The 18274-nt window shown below is 46.4% G+C and overlaps 1 long non-coding RNA gene across 2 annotated transcripts; it reads left to right on the top strand.

The window, feature by feature from the left end:
• Positions 1-75: 75 nt before the first annotated feature.
• Positions 76-17587, top strand: LOC113928922. Of its 2 annotated transcripts, XR_003522024.1 has the most exons (4): positions 12636-12725; positions 14628-15009; positions 16204-16418; positions 16591-17587. It is a non-coding gene; the product is annotated as an uncharacterized LOC113928922 (long non-coding RNA). The 2 variants fall into 2 exon arrangements; XR_003522025.1 differs by lacking the exons at positions 12636-12725; positions 14628-15009 and adding an exon at positions 76-301.
• Positions 17588-18274: the final 687 nt, after the last annotated feature.

Below are 18274 nucleotides of genomic sequence, written 5' to 3'. Positions count from 1 at the left end.
GACTTGTACTTAAAATTCAGATTGTTTTTTTTGGAAAAGAGTCATTGGAGAATCCAAATAGAAGCCTCACAGAAGACTTTAGACTTGGAGGATTTTGAGGGTAGGTCACTTTCCAATCTAGTCTCCCTGATCTCTCTCTCTTTGCTCTTTTTAAAAGAAACACCAACAGTTCCAAGGCTGCTTTGAAAGGAGTAGAGGTGAAATGAAGAAACATCTCAGGACTGCCTGAGAGGGAAATGCGGAAGGCAGGAAGGAGGGGCTTACCAGTCAGCTGCCTTGGTGGCCGCGTACAGAGCCTCAGGTGGGTTCCAGCAGCGTGGGCAGGGGCTGCCGTGGGTTCATGCACTGAGTGGGGAGGTAGGGCTGAGGAAATGGAGTGTGAAGGAGTGGAGCAGTGGAAGGCCAAGTACTGAAACGCCGGACGCCCTTGTGTAGGATTAGAAGGGGCAGCTGGCTTCCCTTCAGTTCTGTTCCCTGGATGTGCAGCTTGGCAAGACCCGAATGTGAGCCACAGCAGGTGGAATCCATTTTGATTTTCAGACAAGGATGGCACCTAAATCCCAGGGGCATCTGAATGTGGGCTGAGGCTTACTCCTCTGCACCACTCAGCTCTCTGCAAATCCTACCTCTTTCTCCAGTCAAGGTCCCTTAGAGGCAGGGTAGTGAGAGTTTCTGTTCTGCTTCTAAAGGAACCGAAGCACAGGGACTTAAATTAGACTTACAGTAGCAGGTATGGCTGAGGTGACTCTGGGATCGAGAGTTTCTGTAGCCCCCAGGTGGCATTTTATGGGCGCTGTTCATAAATATCCCATCAACCATCAGATATAGGGAAAGTGATCTGGTCTTAGGAAATGTCAGACCAGAGATCCCACAAAAGTCAAACCCATGACTGGGGTGTAAGTCATGCACTTGGGCAGCATCTGTCTGGGCAGTACATAATTGTGGCCATGACTGCATTGCTAACCTCTCGCTCAGCCATTTGCTGAAGCAGTCATTCTTTGGGAAATGGGAATTAGACCCTTCCCCCTTCTGAAATCCAAAATGCCCTCAGTGATGTCCTTGTCCATACCACCCTTTCTGACAGCTTGTGGTGCCTTACAAGTTGCTGAAAGAATGTTGCCTGGAGGGAGGCTTTCTGGGTTAAGACACGCTATGGATTCAGCCTTCCGGTGTATGGGCTCGACATAAAAGGGTGATCTAATATCAGCAGAACTGATTCTAATACATCAGGCTGCATCAGAGTCATCTGGGGACAATTACTAGAAATATCAAGTCTTGGGCCCCATTCCCAGCCGTTAGGATTCAGTAAGACCCTGGGGCAGGGCCCATGATTCTGCATTTGTGACAAGTGTCCCAAGTGACTCTGAAGCAAGAGGTCATGAACACTACTCCATGAAACACTTCTCATGACAACACAGAGTAGTCGTGTTCCTTCTGATTCTGAGCTCGAGGAGACCTGGGAAACTTGGTGCCTCAGGTGCCCTCAAGACCCCGAGGATGATATGGCTGAGTTGAGAGACTGGCTGCCTGATTGGGGCGGCTGCAAGCACTGTTTCTGTCTTGGCCCCACTACAACCTCTTGATTCTCCGTCTTTCTGCCCATAAAATGGAGCACCCATATTTTGAGTTAGGAGAAAAGGTACTATATGATAATAGAGGAAATGTGGATTAGAGGTGTTCTATCTTTTTAAAAAAAATTGTTTAATATACTTTTATTTTTAGAGCAGTTTTAGTTCCACAGCAAAACTGAGAGGAAGGTACAGAGATTTCCGGCATCTATCCCCTGCCACCTCTCCTCCCCGCACACACATACAGCCTCCCTCATCATCAGCATCCTCCCCCAGAATGGCACATTTGTTATAAGGGATGAACCTAGATTGATCCATTATTATCGAACAGTGTTCTGTCTTAAACTCACAAACATTTACCCACAGCTTACACTACCTTCTGGTTTTCACAATACCCTCACTAGAGTTTTGCAATAAATCATTTCACTCATGAAATACAGAGGCATGGAGATGTGTTCTAGAGCCGACAGTGACATCCATCATTCCACCAACTAGACAAGTGAACTGAAGTCTGGGCCCTCAAGCTCCCACGGAACTAGACCCAAGACTATAACATGATCCAATCACCAGGGTGGGGGGCTTCCTGGCAGGCTCTCCTGCCTTTCTGCATAAAATCCCTGACTGGATATAGGTGTTGCCATCATTACCTTAATCCAGAGAGTTGCCAAAAAGACATTCAAAATGAACATGAAAGACTTTTAAAACTTTTATGTGATCATAGTCTGAAACTGGACCAGCTATAGCTTAATAGTCTTCTCCAATTCTCTTAGTAGAGGTATCTTGGACTTAACATAGATTATGTTGGGAGTCAGGAGACCTGAGTTCTAGTTCAAATTTGACCAGTAATTTGCTGTGAGCTTGGGAAATTTACCAGTTCTTGGGGTTTCCTATTTATAAAATAAGAGTTCTTGATTCTAAGCTCTCTTTTTGGTCTAATATCCTCCAATCTAACTCCCACCAATCCACTGGGAAAGCTTAGGTTGTATGGATAAGTGCCTTGCTCAGGAGCCAGCCTGAGAAGAAATCACTGCTACTTGGTGAATTTCCAGGGGTGCAGAAAGCAGAAGGCTCAGAGAAAACATGGCGGTGGGTTACGTTTACATTTTCTTGCCCACTGGGCATAAACAGATGCCTCCACCATTCATTTTGCCTTAAGCGTTTGTCCTGCTGCCTGGGGAAGTTCAGGACTTCTTGCAGTCAGAGCAGGATGGCAAGGAGGAAGCTCATGAGGAGATATTTGTGCTCCTAAAAGTGAATAAGGAAGTTGTGGGCATCTCTGACCTCATGACCAGGCATGTGAATGTTGCTAAAGATTGATGAATCGTGGTGAGGCTGGGCCTTAGCAGGCACCTACTTCATCTCCAAGTATATTGGCAGCACATTCGCTAAAATCTGAGTTTCGAGTAAGTGAAGGGCATAGACTATGCTTTAAGGATATCCTCAAAGCCTTGGTAGTAGGTCTCAGTAAATGCCTACTGAATGAATGAACACCCCTGAAGGATGGAATCATAACAACTAGAGGGAAACATTTTGCTCCTCGGTACAGCTGTTTCTAGGACTAGACTACGGGATGCCAGGACCAAGGTATGGGCTCTACCTCAATGGCTCTCCTTACACTTCTTTAGCTTGTGTCGATGCCTGCTGTCTCTGTATTAAGGACCTCTTAGGAAGGAGAGTGGGCTGAGGACCATCTCTATTTTTTTAAATATATTTATTTAAAATATTATTGTACTGTAGCAAAAAGCACATAACATAAAATATAACATCTTAGCCATTTTTAAGTGTACATACAGTTCAGCTGGGTTAAGTATATTCACATTGTTGGGAAATGAGGACTTTCTCTTTTTTTTAAATTTATTTTTAAAGCTTTTTATTTATTTATTTATTTATTTGACAGAGAGAGACACAGCGAGAGAGGGAGCACAAGCAGGGGGAGTGGGAGAGGGAGAAGCAGGCTTCCCGTGGAGCAGGGAGCCCGATGCGGGGCTCCATCCCAGGACCCTGGGATCATGACCTGAGCCGAAGGCAGACGCTTAACAACTGAGCCATCCAGGCGTCCCAAGGACTTTCTCTTTTTAAGAGCAGCTCCTGAGACCTGAAAAATATATACATTTCAGGAATTAAATATTATAGGAGAAATGGCTATAGACTACCTTTCTAAAGTTTAAATTCAATTTTCTAAAAAATTATTAAGGAATTGGTGCTATGTTTTCATGATTAAAAAATCCTTCAGTAGTTGAATTTAAAAGAAAGAGTTCACATGGTGACCATGACTATTGCAGATGTCTTTGCTACATCTTTCAATTTGAGGCTTTTTCTTATGATATAAAATATTTCAATGTCAAATTCTTATTTATTTCCTCTTTGGTTGGGTGAGCATCTTCCAAGTTAAGTAAAGCTGGGTTGTCATACCACATATCACCATTAGGTGCTACAGCTTGACATAGTAAATGGACTGGGGGTGCCTAGGTGGCTCAGTCGGGTAAGCTAATGACTCTGTGTTTCAGCTTAGGTCATGATCTCAGGGTCATGAGATTGAACCCCACGTCAGGCTCTGTCAGCAGAGTCTGCTTGAGATTCTCTCCCTCCCTGTCCTGCCCTCCCCCAGCTCACATGCACGCATGCACACACACACACACACACACTCTCTCTCTCTCTCTCTCTCAAATAAATAAATAAAACCTTTTAAAAAAATAGTAAAGGGACTGGAAATAGCAGAACAAAACTTCTTTCCTTCCTCTCTTCTTTCCCTTTCTGTGACTTTTGGGTGCCATACTGCATGCTAGGCCATATAGACACAGCAACAAAAAGACAAAACCTCTGGGTGAGACAGACAAGTCGTTACAATAGGAGGTAGTAGGGTTTGTTTTGTTTTGTTTTGTTTTTTAAGAGAGAGAGCGCATGTGCAGGGGTGGGGAGGTAAGGGCAGAGGGAGAGAGAGAATCTTAAGCAGGCTCAACGCCCTTCACGGAGCCTGACCTGGAGTGCAATGCAGAGCCTCACATGGGGTCAAACTCACAACCCCGAGATTAGGACCCTAAGATCATGACCGGAGCCAAGGTCAAGAGCTGACGCTTAACTGACTGAGCCAGCCAAGCACCTTGGTTGTGGTAGGTTTAGGGGAGGGGAATGTCTGTGGTGCTGTGCAAAGACCAGTTCGGTCTGCTGTGGGAATGCATGTGAGGCATGAGGTGGGCTGAACCAGGGCAGGGGCTTCAGGGGTAGAGAGAGATTTTGGCTTTTGGAGCAACTTTGGTGGGTTCATGTTTCTGTGGAGGCCATGGGTGCAAGTGGGCCTGTTACCCTAGGCCACTGTCAATCACAGGTCACAAAATGGTGACTTGCCGACCTGTTTGGTTTGGCTCACGTGGCTTTATTTTTTTAATGTGTACTACTTACCGTAATGAAATACAGATTTTTAGCTTCTCGTGAGAAATCAGAAGGCCTAGCAGCAATTAGCAAGAACCAAGTCATGTCTGCCCCTTTGGGGCATCCTCCCCTCAGTCAGCTTATTCCCTCACTTAGGTTTTCGCCTGTCCCTTTGGGCAGGGCCAGTATTTAGTGGGTGTGTACGGTCCACATGAGCCACTTGCTAAATTGGTGAAATCTTCCTGTTCTATTGGTAAATAGCTCTCCTAAGCTTAGCACCCTTCTTGCTGAGGGGTACATTCTCCAACAGGGCGACTCCCCCAACTTCCTTTCCCCGCTACTTGGCTATAAAGAGGTCCCATCTGATATCAAGGGTCTCTACCTCCCTGCTCCAGCGCTGTATCTTGCGTCCATTTGCTGGTTAGTCCTTGCCCTGTGCCTCTGGGATGGCCATTCAGTAGTTTGAAGAATACTCCTGCCTTTAGGCGATGAAGTCTGTGGTCTCAGGGCTGAACCATGCAATCTTGCCTCCCGGAGCAGGGAATGTGTCCAATCACAAATTGCTTTGGAATTTTGGTTTTTGTGTCTTTTTTTTAACTTTTAATTATAAAAACTCTTTTATTTCAGCAATGTTTACATTTCCATAGCATGGTGCTGAATATGACCAATATGGAGAGGATTAGGTAAATTTTTATAACCTAAGGGAGACAGGAAATTATTTTTTATTTTTGTAGCTCCGACACATTAAAATAATGTGATTTCCACCCCCATCTATTGAATGCCATTCCAGAGACATATTTAAGTTCTTTGTAGTCAGTGTCAGGTGGCAAATACGGTTAAAATAATTGATTATAATAATAATACACCCATTTGGACTTTCTAAAACCAGCCTATTTACCTTCCCTTTGCAAACAGCACATCTGTGTGAGCCCTGAAGGCCAACCTTAGAGGAACCTGTTGTTTCTCCTCTAAGAACTTGGTCTGTGTCTAAAGAAACACTTGTTCCGTTTTAATTAGAAACTGGTGGGGCTCTGGGCTGGCTGGCTGGCTGCTTCATGCCACGCTGTAAACCGGAGGGCTGAGCGCGGGCCAGAGAGTCTGAGCATATCTTCGGGGTGAGATATTTGATTACACAAGGGAGGGGAGCTGATTGCCAGTCCTCCCAACTGGAGAAAAAATTCTGGGTGGCAGGAGCTAAGGATAGGGTGATAGAAAGTGATACACTAAGGAGAGTGGGGTGAGGTGAGGAGAAGAACCTGCCCGGGCCGGGTCGGTGTCAGCTGCAAGGCGGCCGGGTTTGCCTCTGCCCTGTGTCTATCCAAACTGGAACTCCACGGGACTAAGTCATTGTGGGGTTTGGTTGGCCACTGGTCCGCAACTCTCCCTTCTCCTCCTCACCTACATAAACCGATTTCTCCCGGCACCAGCAAATGAGCTAACTTCCTTGCACCTCCCTCTGGGTCTCGCTCAGATGATGAAATTGAGGAAAAGGCAGGCTCTTGACTACTTCTCCCTCTGGAGCTAAGGCAGCAGCTTCCTGTGCCTTTCTCCCCCATGGAGGGGATTTACCGCTCATCTGACCCGGGGCTCCAGGCCCTCGGCCCCCTAGAACATGAACTGCGTGATGCCAGTGACCATAGCGTCCATTTGTTTGCAAAGCCCAGCATCGAGCAGCGTATCTGGCACGAATCAATTCAGTAAGAGTAACACATGTTTATCAACTGAAGGAAGGCAAAATCCAGGCGAGAGGCAGGAAACGGCATTGGCATTATTAAGTGCATTTTCCAAAACTGTGCTGCTTTCAAGGATCGAAAGTATAGCAAGACCTTGAAGTACTTGGGGAATCATGAATGAGTCATGCAAGGAGAGCAGAGCAAAGCCAAAACGACCAGTAAAATTTTAGCCATTGAGTGGGAACTGCGTTGTTACTTTATGTTAAATAGCAGCTCAGATATATGTGTGATGCTCAAACGTCAGTCTCATTCTGAATAAATCAGAGTATACTATTTGTTTTTTTTTAAGATTTTATTTATTTGAGAGAGAGAATGAGAGAGAGCACATGAGAGGGGGGAGGGTCAGAGGGAGAAGCAGACTCCCTGCTGAGCAGGGAGCCCGATGGGGGACTCGATCCCGGGACTCCAGGATCATGACCTGAGCCGAAGGCAGTCGCTTAACCAACTGAGCCACCCAGGCACCCCAGAGTGTACTATTTGTATAATTTGTATTCACTTTAATTCTCTTTTGAAATGTCTCATGGACTCTATTGCCACTCTATTTTGGGATCGGTAGCGACCACTGTTGAGCTCTTGCCATGAGCCAAGCCCGTTGTGAGACACTTTCCAGGTATTTGTTGTCACTGCTGAGTGAGTGACAACACTCACTGCTGAGCTGTGAGGTAGAGACTGTCCTCATTGTGCACGAGGAACCCGAGGCTCACATTGGTTATGAGACAGCATGACCCTGAGCTTGGAGAGACTTGGTTTGCAAAGTCTGCCTCATTTGGGGACTTGAGGGGCATTATTTAACTATAGTCATTAAAACCGGAACATTTGGAAAGAAGTCAATGTTTGCCTTGGCCAAACCACGTTGGGTCAGTGCAGTTGGAGGGGCGGCGGTACGTGAATGCTGCCTTGCGTGTCAGATATACACTTATTTACATAAACTGTTCCCTTTCATTGGGACGGGAGGAGAGGAGGCTTTAAGGTCAGGAAGACTTTTAACTCCAGAGTATGGAAGAGCCTTTTCACTCGCAAGCCGGACAGGCCTTTCTCTTGGACATGAAAGATCCCACCACAAAAACCTCATTGAGCTTGTTACACATTATCTTCCAAATATCAACTCCAATTAAAAAGACCGTCTGGCCCACTGACAATTACCCATTGGCTTCCGCACCGCGTGTTATCCTACAGCACTTCCTCAGGCACTATAATTAGGTGATTGTGTAAGGAGTCTGCAGTGCACGTTTGAGTAGCGACTCTATTTTTTTTTTAATTTTTTATTGTTATGTGAATCACCATACATTACATCATTAGTTTTTGATGTAGTGTTCCATGATTCATTGTTTGTGCATAACACCCAGTGCTCCATGCAGAATGTGCCCTCTTTAATACCCATCACCAGGCTAACCCATCCCCCCACCCCCCCTCCCCTCTAGAACCCTCAGTTTGTTTTTCAGAGTCCATCGTCTCTCATGGTTCGTCTCCCCCTCCGACTTACTCCCCTTCATTCCTCCCCTCCTGCTATCTTCTTCTTTTTCTTTTTTCTTAACATATGTTGCATTATTTGTTTCAGAGGTACAGAGCTGTGATTCAACAGTCTTGCACAATTCACAGCACTCACCATAGCACATACCCTCCCCAATGTCTATCACCCAGGCACCCCATCCCTGCCACCCCCCACCACTCCAGCCACCCTCAGTTTGTTTCCTGAGTTTAAGAATTCCTCATATCAGTGAGGTCATATGATACATGTCTTTCTCTGATTGACTTATTTCACTCAGCATAACACCCTCCGGTTCCATCCACGTCGTTGCAAATGGCAAGATCTCATTCCTTTTGATGTCTGCATAATATTCCATTGTGTATATATACCACATCTTCTTTATCCATTCATCTGTCGATGGACATCTTGGCTCTTTCCACAGTTTGGCTATTGTGGACGTTGCTGCTATAAACATCGGGGTGCACGTACCCCTTCGGATCCCTACATTTGTATCTTTGGGGTAAATACCCAGTAGTGCAATTGCTGGATCGTATGGTAGCTCTATTTTCAACTGTTTGAGGAACCTCCATACTGTTTTCCAGAGTGGTTGCACCAGCTTGCATTCCCACCAACAGTGTAGGAGGGTTCCCCTTTCTCCGCATCCCCGCCAACATCTGTCGTTTCCTGACTTGTTCATTTTAGCCATTCTGACTGGTGTGAGGTGGTATCTCATTGAGGTTTTGATTTGGATTTCCCTGATGCCGAGCGATGTTGAGCACTTTTTCATGTGTCTGTTGGCCATTTGGATGTCTTCTTTGGAAAAATGTCTGTTCATGTCGTCTGCCCATTTCTTGATTGGATTATTTGTTCTTTGGGTGTTGAGTTTGATAAGTTCTTTATAGATTTTGGATACTAGCCCTTTATCTGATATGTCATTTGCAAATATTTTCTCCCATTCTGTTGGTTGTCTTTTGGTTTTGTGGACTGTTTCTTTTGCTGTGAGTAGCGACTCTATTTGGCCCATGATGTCACTTCCTCACTCTGGTCCCTTCTCATCATATAGCTTTTGCCGTGGTGTGCTTGGCATGCAATACACATGAAATCAGACCTTCCTTGAGTTTTCTGTGAAGTAATGATAGCACCTAGAATGAGTCACTTGGGACAGGAGCCTTTACATACCTGAAATAATTATGATGTAAGAGCTGAGAGTTCTGGGAACCTGATTTTTCAGCTCCTCTATCTGGACAAGTCCCCCAGCCTCTCAGAGACTTTCTTTATCTGGAAATTGGGGGTCATGGTCCCCACAACCTCAATAGATTAGAATGCATAGCATATATAAATTACTTCCCTTTTTCTCCCCTGCTACCCCCAATCAGTGACTCTTCCCCGAGCGTTCCACCTCTTAAGTATCTCTCAACTCCTTCCACGTTTCTCTTATCTCCATGGCCACCATCCTGGTCCCAGCCATGGTCACCATCCTGGTCCCAGCCATGGTCTGCTCTTGACTTTGACCACTGCACTAGCCTCTTGACTGTTTTGGGTGCATCCACTCGTACACCCCTCTAGTAAACTTGCTGCTGCCTCAGCGATCTTTCTGGACAATCACTTGGAACACATCCTCTAGCTTAAAACCTTCCAGTGGCATCTTTGTGCTCTTAGGATAAAGCCCAGATTCTTCATCTTGACCTATAAGACCCTGCATGATCAGTTCCTGTCTATATCTGGAACCTCATGTCATGCCACTCTCCCCGTCACTAGCATCACAGCCAAATCGACTTATTTTCAGCAACTCGGATAGATCAAGAACTTTCTTCTTTAAAAGACCTTGGCACTGGACATTCTTTCTGCCTGGAATATCCTCTAACCTCTTCTCAACCCCCTGCCCATGCCCCATCCAGATCCTTCTTCAAGAAATAGTTGGAAATGCCACTTCTTTGGGAAATCCTTCTGAGACCCCCCTGCCCCATCATATAATATCCTGATCAACAGTCTTACTCTATGTCGTAGCATATGTCACGCCTCCAGCTAAATAATTATCTGGGAAGATAGTGGTTTAAAGTCTGTCTCCTGCTCTGGACCATTTCTTCCACCCAGTCTTCTTCCCAGCATACCATGTGGCACATAATGTTCACTGATAAATATTGTGGAGGGGATACTTTATTATTCCTCTCTGAATTTAATTCTGCCATTGTTTGCAGTCGAACATCCTCCAGCTTCCTCTTGGTTGAGAGGACACATGGCTCTGTGTGAGGGAACCCCACCTCTGGGTTCTCCTAGTCACCAGGGGCTGGTTGGAAAGCAGGGTAGGAATCAGGAAGAGTCATAAATCTGCCCTGGGTCAGAGCTAGAAAGAAGCTTAGGGTTCAGTGAACCCCATGGCCATATTTTCCAGATAGGGAAACTGAGGCCAAGAGAAATTGAATGTTTATGTCCAAGAGCAGAGCAAAGGAATGGATTCAATGACCCCAAAATGTTCTTTTATCAGGCAGAAATACATCAATATAAAAATATGCATTTATACATGGTTTTGTAGAACATTTTGTAATTTTTACTTCCATCGCCTCATTGATCCTCACAGCAGCATTGAGACAAAGGGAGGGCAAGCATTGTTTATCCTCACTTGACAGAGGAAGAAACAAGAACAGAGCGTCTGGGTGATTTACACCTACTCAAGGTCCTGCCAGCTTCCAAGTGCAAACGCCTGAGTCCCTGAGCCTCTGGTTCTTGGGTGGATGTTTTTCCTACTGTACTACCCTGTATCTCTTACAAATAAATACTTGGGCAGCTCCATTTCTGGTAAGAAAAACACTGGCCAGAAATACCTTTGCTCACAGCTGTGAGCAAAGACAAGTTCTGCTTGTCTCTTCCTTGCTCAGTTGATGGTTGTGTCATCCGACAGCCACCTCTCCATCTGTCAGGTGAAGCTGCTTGATGTCACAGTGTGCTTGCTGCGGAGTCAGCCTCACCTGGGCTTCAACTCTGGCTCCGCTACTTAGCAACCGGGTGACCCTAACTAGGTTAATAGGTACCTCTCTGAGCTTTGGCTGTTTGGCTGTAAAAAGCAGTTACTCATTGCCTCTTCCTAACTTTGTTCAGGATTGAATCAGGCAGTACCTTTAGGATACAGAGGAAACAAAAGGCACTCCATTAACACTATTTGTCCTAATAGCAAAGGCAGGCTAGAGCGACAAAACTGAGAAGAACACTGTCAGAAAGGGCCAACCTTTGGGTAGAAGAAGTATAGGGAGTTGTCAGAAGGGCAAAATGGGCCCTGGGGATGTGGTTAAAAGGGGAGCAGTTTCGCAGGCTGATGTGGATTATATTTTAGGGGTAGTCTTGTTGGCTGCCTCCTGGTTTCACGGGAGTCCCCATGTGCCATGCACATTATGCACATTCCTGCTTGCTCATGGGGGAGGGGGTGGAAGTGGACGGAAAGGCAAGGGCCTGCAGGGGCCCAGCATCTCCCCTCCCCCCAGCAGCATCAACACAGTACTGCACACACTATGTTCCCCATCTCTGCATTTGGATGGGGAAAGTTAAATAAATGGGAGAAAATATTTACAAGTTAGTCTGATTGCCAATCTGAAGATGGTTTCATTCTCAAAGCCATTTGGGAGCTTTTGTTTTTCTAAACTGTGACTTCACAAAATGTATCCAGAAATGGTAATTTAAGGCAGTGAACTGAGCTGTGAACACTGTTATTTTATGAATATGCTTTCTCCCAGTCTGGAAGTCGAAGTCTAAAAACACCATCCCTAAAAAGTTAAACTAGAAAATAGAAATGGAGAATGGTTTTTTCGTTGTTAACATTTAGATTAAAATTTCATGGCAGACTCAGGAGCAAGGAGGAGCGGTTGCAGGAAGAGGTGACAGGTGATCAAAGGAGAGAGACCAAGTTAAAAAAAAAAAAAAAGACTAGAGCCCAGGTCCTTCCGGGGAGGGCTGTCTGCTCTGAAGCATCCTCTCAGGCAGGCAGGAGGCAGGGCCCTTGACCAGGTCCAGGGGCTGTGTCTCAGCCCTCGGGCTGGGGCACTGCATTTTGTCCGCAGATCAAGGGCGAGTCCAGGGGCGGACCGACATCCCACCCCCCGCCCTCCCGAGCTCCCACGATTGAGATGAAAGCGGGAGCTGGGACAGCTCGTGTCCCGCGTGAAATCCCCACAGCAAGGTTTGGAAGCCCACACTGGCATGGCCAGCTTGTCCCCTCCTTGAGGCAGGCAGACGCCGGGAGCCAAGTGGAGTCAGAGGAATCGAATGTCTAACTGGGGAGGGAGAGACGGTTCTCTCAGGACGAGAATCAGCCCTGCCACCAGGGCCCAAGGGCACCAAGTCCTGGGCCAAGGCTGCATTCCTCGCAAGGACACTGGCCGCGCGTGCATCCGTGTCAGTTCTGCTCTCACTGCCACCAAACTCCATTCTGAGGGGCAACATCCTTTCTTTTAAGGAAAAGACAAAGCTTTCTCTCCTCCACAACATTTTGTATTCCTATATCCCCCAGTGACTGAAAATGATGAATTCAAGTGAACGAGTGAGATAAGATGGCAAAGAAATTGAGGCACGCACATATTCCTTGAAATGGCTTCTGATGTGAGTACATGTGTGGGGGTGGGGGTGCAGAGGAAGGTGGTCTCTGGGCTGGAAAACTGAATTCTGGCCAGCTTAGGTTAGATCATTGTTGAGAACAAGGAGCCAAACAGGAAGTTTCTAAGTGGTAGAGTGGGGACGGCACAGTGGTAGTGGTAGGTTGGGGCCGTTTGCAGGGGGGTCTCTGTCTTCAGGCCCCTCTTTTCCTGCTTCTGCCCATATCCCTGGGATCTCATGCACCCAGTGATGTCAGTGATGGTATGTGCCGACAACCTTTAATTCCCTATCCCCTTCCCTTCTCTCCTGAGCTTGGGATTCAACCGTCTACCGTTCACCCTCACGCCCCCCAGGCAGCCTAAATACTCCACAGCCAACGTGAAGAACGCACCACAATGCATCGGCACCTACTGTGCCCACCAGCACCAGCCCCACTGTCGGTCCCATCATCCATAAACCTGGAAATGAGTCACAATCCCACTTCCCCCTCTGCCCTGAAATCTAATCTGTTAGCCCAGCCGGCAGATTATCTTTTTCTTTCCATTTCCGTCAGGCTTGTCTTCTCTCCTTCCCATCCCATGCATGATTGCCTTGGTTCAGACCTTCCCCCACATCTTTCTCCTGGCCCTATTGCAACTGCCACCTAACTGGTCTCCCTGCTTCTACTCTGATCTAGCCCAAGCCATACTCCACACTGTTGCTGCAGTGGGCTTTCTGATGCGACCCTCAAAAGTCTTCACCTTACCCACAAGATAAAGTCCATACTCCTCACTAAAGCAGGCAAAGCTCCCCTTGCTCTGGACATTGTCCAGCTCTCCAGCTTTCCCTTTTACTTCCCTTTTCTAACGTCTTTCCCCAGAACATGGTATCGTGCAGCTGCGTGTGCCAGGCACCATATAGGAGATACAGTGGTAAACATGACCGTCACGTGCACCTTACATCCATCTACACAGAGCCCAGTGTCTTTGCTCACCCGCTTCTCTCTGCTGCTCTGAGACCGCACGTCCTTCCGCCACATCTACTGACAGATGCACACTCCTCTTTCGGGACACAGCTTCGGGGCCCTTCCTCTGTGCCCCAACGGCTCCCTGTGCGTGGGGCCGGATCTGTGCATTCTCCGTATTCCATGGCAGGCACCGCCTCATCCTCCCTGGGTGATCTTGGGCAAGTCACTGTGTTAACAATTTCCCATGTATAAAATGAAGATGATGATGACATTGTAGGGAAGGTTAAACTTTACCTGTCTTAGGCTTCAGCTGCGATTCTTAAACTAAAAGATTAACGAGATAAATGACCAGTTTATTAACATGTGCAGCACACATCACCCAGGAGAAATCCGAACCAAAAGTAACTCAAAGCCGTGGCTTAGAAATGTGGCTTATCTATCGTGTTCAGCGAAGAACAGTTCATCTGTAGAGGAATGACAGGACAGAGGCGAGCCACACTAGGCGTCCCCGGGTGGCGGCAACCTGTGGGAAGGTGGATGTACTGGAGGGAACTAATGGGGTAAGATTTGTTTGCAGCTTCCTTGGGTGCCACCTCTGGGCTGATAAGAGCTTGTCTCCAGTAAAAGGAGAATTTATATCTTGCCTTGAGGCAGAAAAAGAGTTTTTTTCTGAGTTTGTTTCTTCCGAATTTGCCTTTAGCTCAAAATAATTTTTTTAAAGATTTTATTTATTTATTTGAGAAAGAGAGAAAGCGCACGCATGAGTGAGAGGGAGAAGCAGGCCCCCCGCCAAGCAGGGACCCTGATGCGGGGCTTGATCCCAGGACCCTGAGACCATGACCTGAGCCAAAGGCAGACGCTTAACCCACTGAGCCACCCAGGTGCCCCAAATAATTTTTATATCAAAGAGATCTAAATGGGGGTGACATATTCTGCTTTCCTTCAATATCAACTTCATCCAGTTGTGTTGGAACCGGGTGTCTGCTCCATCGTGCGCCCAATAAATAGTAGCTGCGGTAATAACGGTCTCGGCATGCTAGCGATGGGGAGCGAGATGGTGCAGCTGCTGTGGAAATGGTTTGGTCGTTTCTCATGAAGTTCAGCATCGACCCCATGACCCAGTAATTCCACACCGATGTGCATGCCCATGAGAAACGAAAACAGAGCCACACTGAAACCTGCACCCAGATGTCGACAGCAGTATCATTCGCAATAAGCCCAAAGCAGAAACCACCCAAATGTCCAACAGCAGATGAATGGATTAAACGGATGATGGCATATACACACAAGGGACAATCATTCAGCCATAAGAAGGAAGGAATTCTGGTACCCGCTACAACGTGGGTGAGTCTCAAAAACATTATCTGTCAGATACCTGAGGGATGAGTTTGGGCTTATAGAAAACAACCATCTAACAAATGATCCCAAGCTGATGTCTGTGAACACAGACTTAAAATACTAGGATTTGGTTGGAGAAGGGGGAAGATGTTCCCAAACAACAGCCAGTGTGAGAAGAGGACCAAGCAAATGCTGGGGAAGACGGTGGGTGGGTGGGATTCTTGTTCTCATTGCTCAGAGAGCGGGGAGGTTGCAGTGGTGCCGTAGCTGCCAGGGTCTAGCTCTCTGTTCTCCAACTCCTGCTTTCCCCAGGGCATTACCTCTGGGTTCCTGCAGCCTTTGGCACCTGCTTCAGTTTTACCTTGGCCTTCTTCTTTCCCAGTAGACTAGGAGCATCTTGAAGACAGAGGCTGTGTTTTGGTCACCACAGTGTGTGTAGGAAGCGCTCATTCTCTGCTCATTTGGTAGAATAGAATCCAATCATTTAGGGAAGAGGCCCACCTTCCAGATACCCACAGAAAATGAAAATGCCCTCCAGCCGATGGCTAGAAATAGTGTTTCTAACTTGCCTGGTGGGGAGAGGAGGTAGGACTGACTTCCACTCTCTAGAAGAGCAGTGGATGAGTCTCTAGGAGAGGTCAAAGGGTCTTTGCCTTTCCTCCCAGCTCCTGGATTTTTGCATATGGTAGTGCATTTTGGTGGGAAGGCTGGAAGGTCCTTTCTTGGGTAATGGGATGTTTGAGCTGGGAAGGGATGAGGGGATGTGAGGAGACTTGATATGTGATGACAGGAGAAGGGACGGGGAAGAGCTGGGCTTGCTGGACCTACTGCACAGCCAGGCCAAAGGCACTGGTGGCAGTAAAGTGGTCATCAGAGAGCCTTCACCTGGCCAGGTATCCACTGCCCCGGGAGGCCCCGCACCACCCATCTATGGGTTCAGGGCTGTGCTCAGTGGACTGATTGAAACAGTCGTGTTATAGATGCATTGTGGCTTCACCTCTGGATCCTATGTTCCCATAGGATCCTGCTCTTCACACTGGTGCTACTTGCCCAATAGGGCTTTTCATACAAGATTTTCAGCTTTCCATGTTAACTCTGCTTGTGACTATCCACACATGAAGACCAGGAAGGTATTCAGAACCAACACAGCCTTGTTGAACATATTCCCAGGTCATTGTTGTCTTCACTGTCTTTCCACAGCTCAAACATCTCCAATGGTCTGTATCGTTACTACCCAAAGCAAGATTTGTGGACCGGCAGCACTGGCATCACCTGGGAACTTGTTAGAAATGCAGAATCTCAGGCTCCATCCCAGACTACTGAGTCAGAATCTGCATTTTAACAACATCCCTGGGGGCTCCGTGTGCACATCGAAGTAGGAGGAGGTGTGGAAGTTTGGTTGACATGAGACTGAGGTAAGTACAACTCCTTAGCTAACTCCACATCTTTCATTGCTCCTCTAAAGAAATATTTGCTCTGCAATAGCCTGGTCTAAATCAGCTTGGTGCCCTTAAGAGCTCTCTAACATGTGTGCTCTGGCTTTTAGTCTCAGATGTCATTCTGATTTTTGTGTCTTTTTGAATACAGAAATGAACCCAGCATGTATTCTTCCGTAACCGACTTCTCTGAAGATGCCATCTTTATTTCCCAAGTTTTCCGTGTACTGCAGCCAATCCCATGCCCTTTCCACTCTGACACGGGCCTGGAATTCCAGAATGCTAGTTCCAGATCAGGGCCCAGAGTCCATTTCTTTGCCTGGGAAGAAGTTTGAGAAGCCTTCAGAACATGCCATGGGCATTCATTCACACTTGTTTGTCTTTGGCCCATGCTTTCAAAGTCTAGCAGAAGCCGTGCAACTTGCCTGAAGCTAGAGACATCAAAAGTATCAAGGCCACACTGTACCCTCCTTCCTCCAGACTCTGAGATCCCGTGTCCGTACATATGATTGGGACACTAACCCTGTAAATCTTTGCACTGTGGTGGCAACTGGTCTATAAGTGTACTAAGAACTAACACCATGGTTTTCTTATTTAACTTGAACTTTGAAATAATTTTAGACTGACAGAAAAGTTGTCAAAATAGTAAGAGGAGTGCTCCCTTATGCCCCTCACCCAGCTTCTCCTAATGCTAACATCTTCCTTAACCAGGTACATAATGATCAAACGTGGGAAATGAGCTTCAGCACAATATTCTTAACGAAACTCCAGACCTTCTCAAGAGAGATTTCCCCACTTTTCCCACGTGTGTTCTTTTCTCGTTTGAGGATCCAATCTGAGGTCCCGCCTCAGTGTAGTTGTCAAGTCTCCTTCCTCTACTCCAGGCTGGGAAACGTTCTTCCATCTTTCCTTCTCTCTCTCGTACTTGACACTTTTGAACATTGCTGGTCAGTTATTTTGTAGAAGGTTCTTCAATTTAAGTTTGATGTTTTCTCAAGGCTAGATAGAGGTTTTGCATTTTTGGCAAAAATAAAAGTAAAAGTGATGTTGTGTTCTTCTCATTTGTATCAGGGAACATGATATCGATATTTCTTATTACTGGTGATCTTAGCCCTGATCACCTCATTAAGATGGTGTCTGCTGAGTTTCTCCAATGTAAATTTACTGTTTTTCCCTTTTAATTAATAAATATCTTGGGCGAGATACTTTGAGATAATGTCAGTATTTTTTTTCCCTTAACCTTATGCCCACTAATGTTAACATCCTTTGGTAGATATGCCTGCAAAAATTATTCCTGTGGCACACACCACATGCATATCCATAAACAATTGTGTGAGGTAAGTAAGCTCCTATTTAAACCACTGCAATAGGGTTTTCTATTAATTAAACCTTCTTTGAACTGTCTTTTTAATGGGGCCCATTATAACAGGATTTCTTTAAAAAGATTTATTTATTTATTTTTAGAGAGAGAGGGAGAGAGAGCAGGGGGAGGGGCAAAGGGAGAGGGAAAGGGAGAGGAAATCTCAAGCAGACTCCCCACTGGGAGCCCAATGTGGGGCTTGATCTCACGACCCTGAGATCATGCCCTGAGTGGAAATCAAGAGTCGCTTAACTGACTGAGCCACCCAGGTGCCCTTTAACATGGTTTTAATATGACAGTGGCACAATCAAATAAATAAAACTGTCCTTCCTTCTTTCCTTCCTTCCTTCCTTCCTTCCTTCCTTCCATCCTTCCTTCCATCTAACCACCCATTCCATATTCCTTTTTTTTGTAAAAAAAGTACCAATACTTGTATTTCTCCCAGTTATGTCTTAACTGATGCCCCCGACTCCCT

The sequence above is a fragment of the Zalophus californianus genome, chromosome 5, assembly GCF_009762305.2.
Source record: "Zalophus californianus isolate mZalCal1 chromosome 5, mZalCal1.pri.v2, whole genome shotgun sequence".
In the NCBI taxonomy this organism is placed as follows: Eukaryota; Metazoa; Chordata; class Mammalia; order Carnivora; family Otariidae; genus Zalophus; species Zalophus californianus.
The sequence above is the reverse complement of the archived record's forward strand: the minus strand, read 5'-3'. Positions and strand labels throughout refer to the sequence as shown.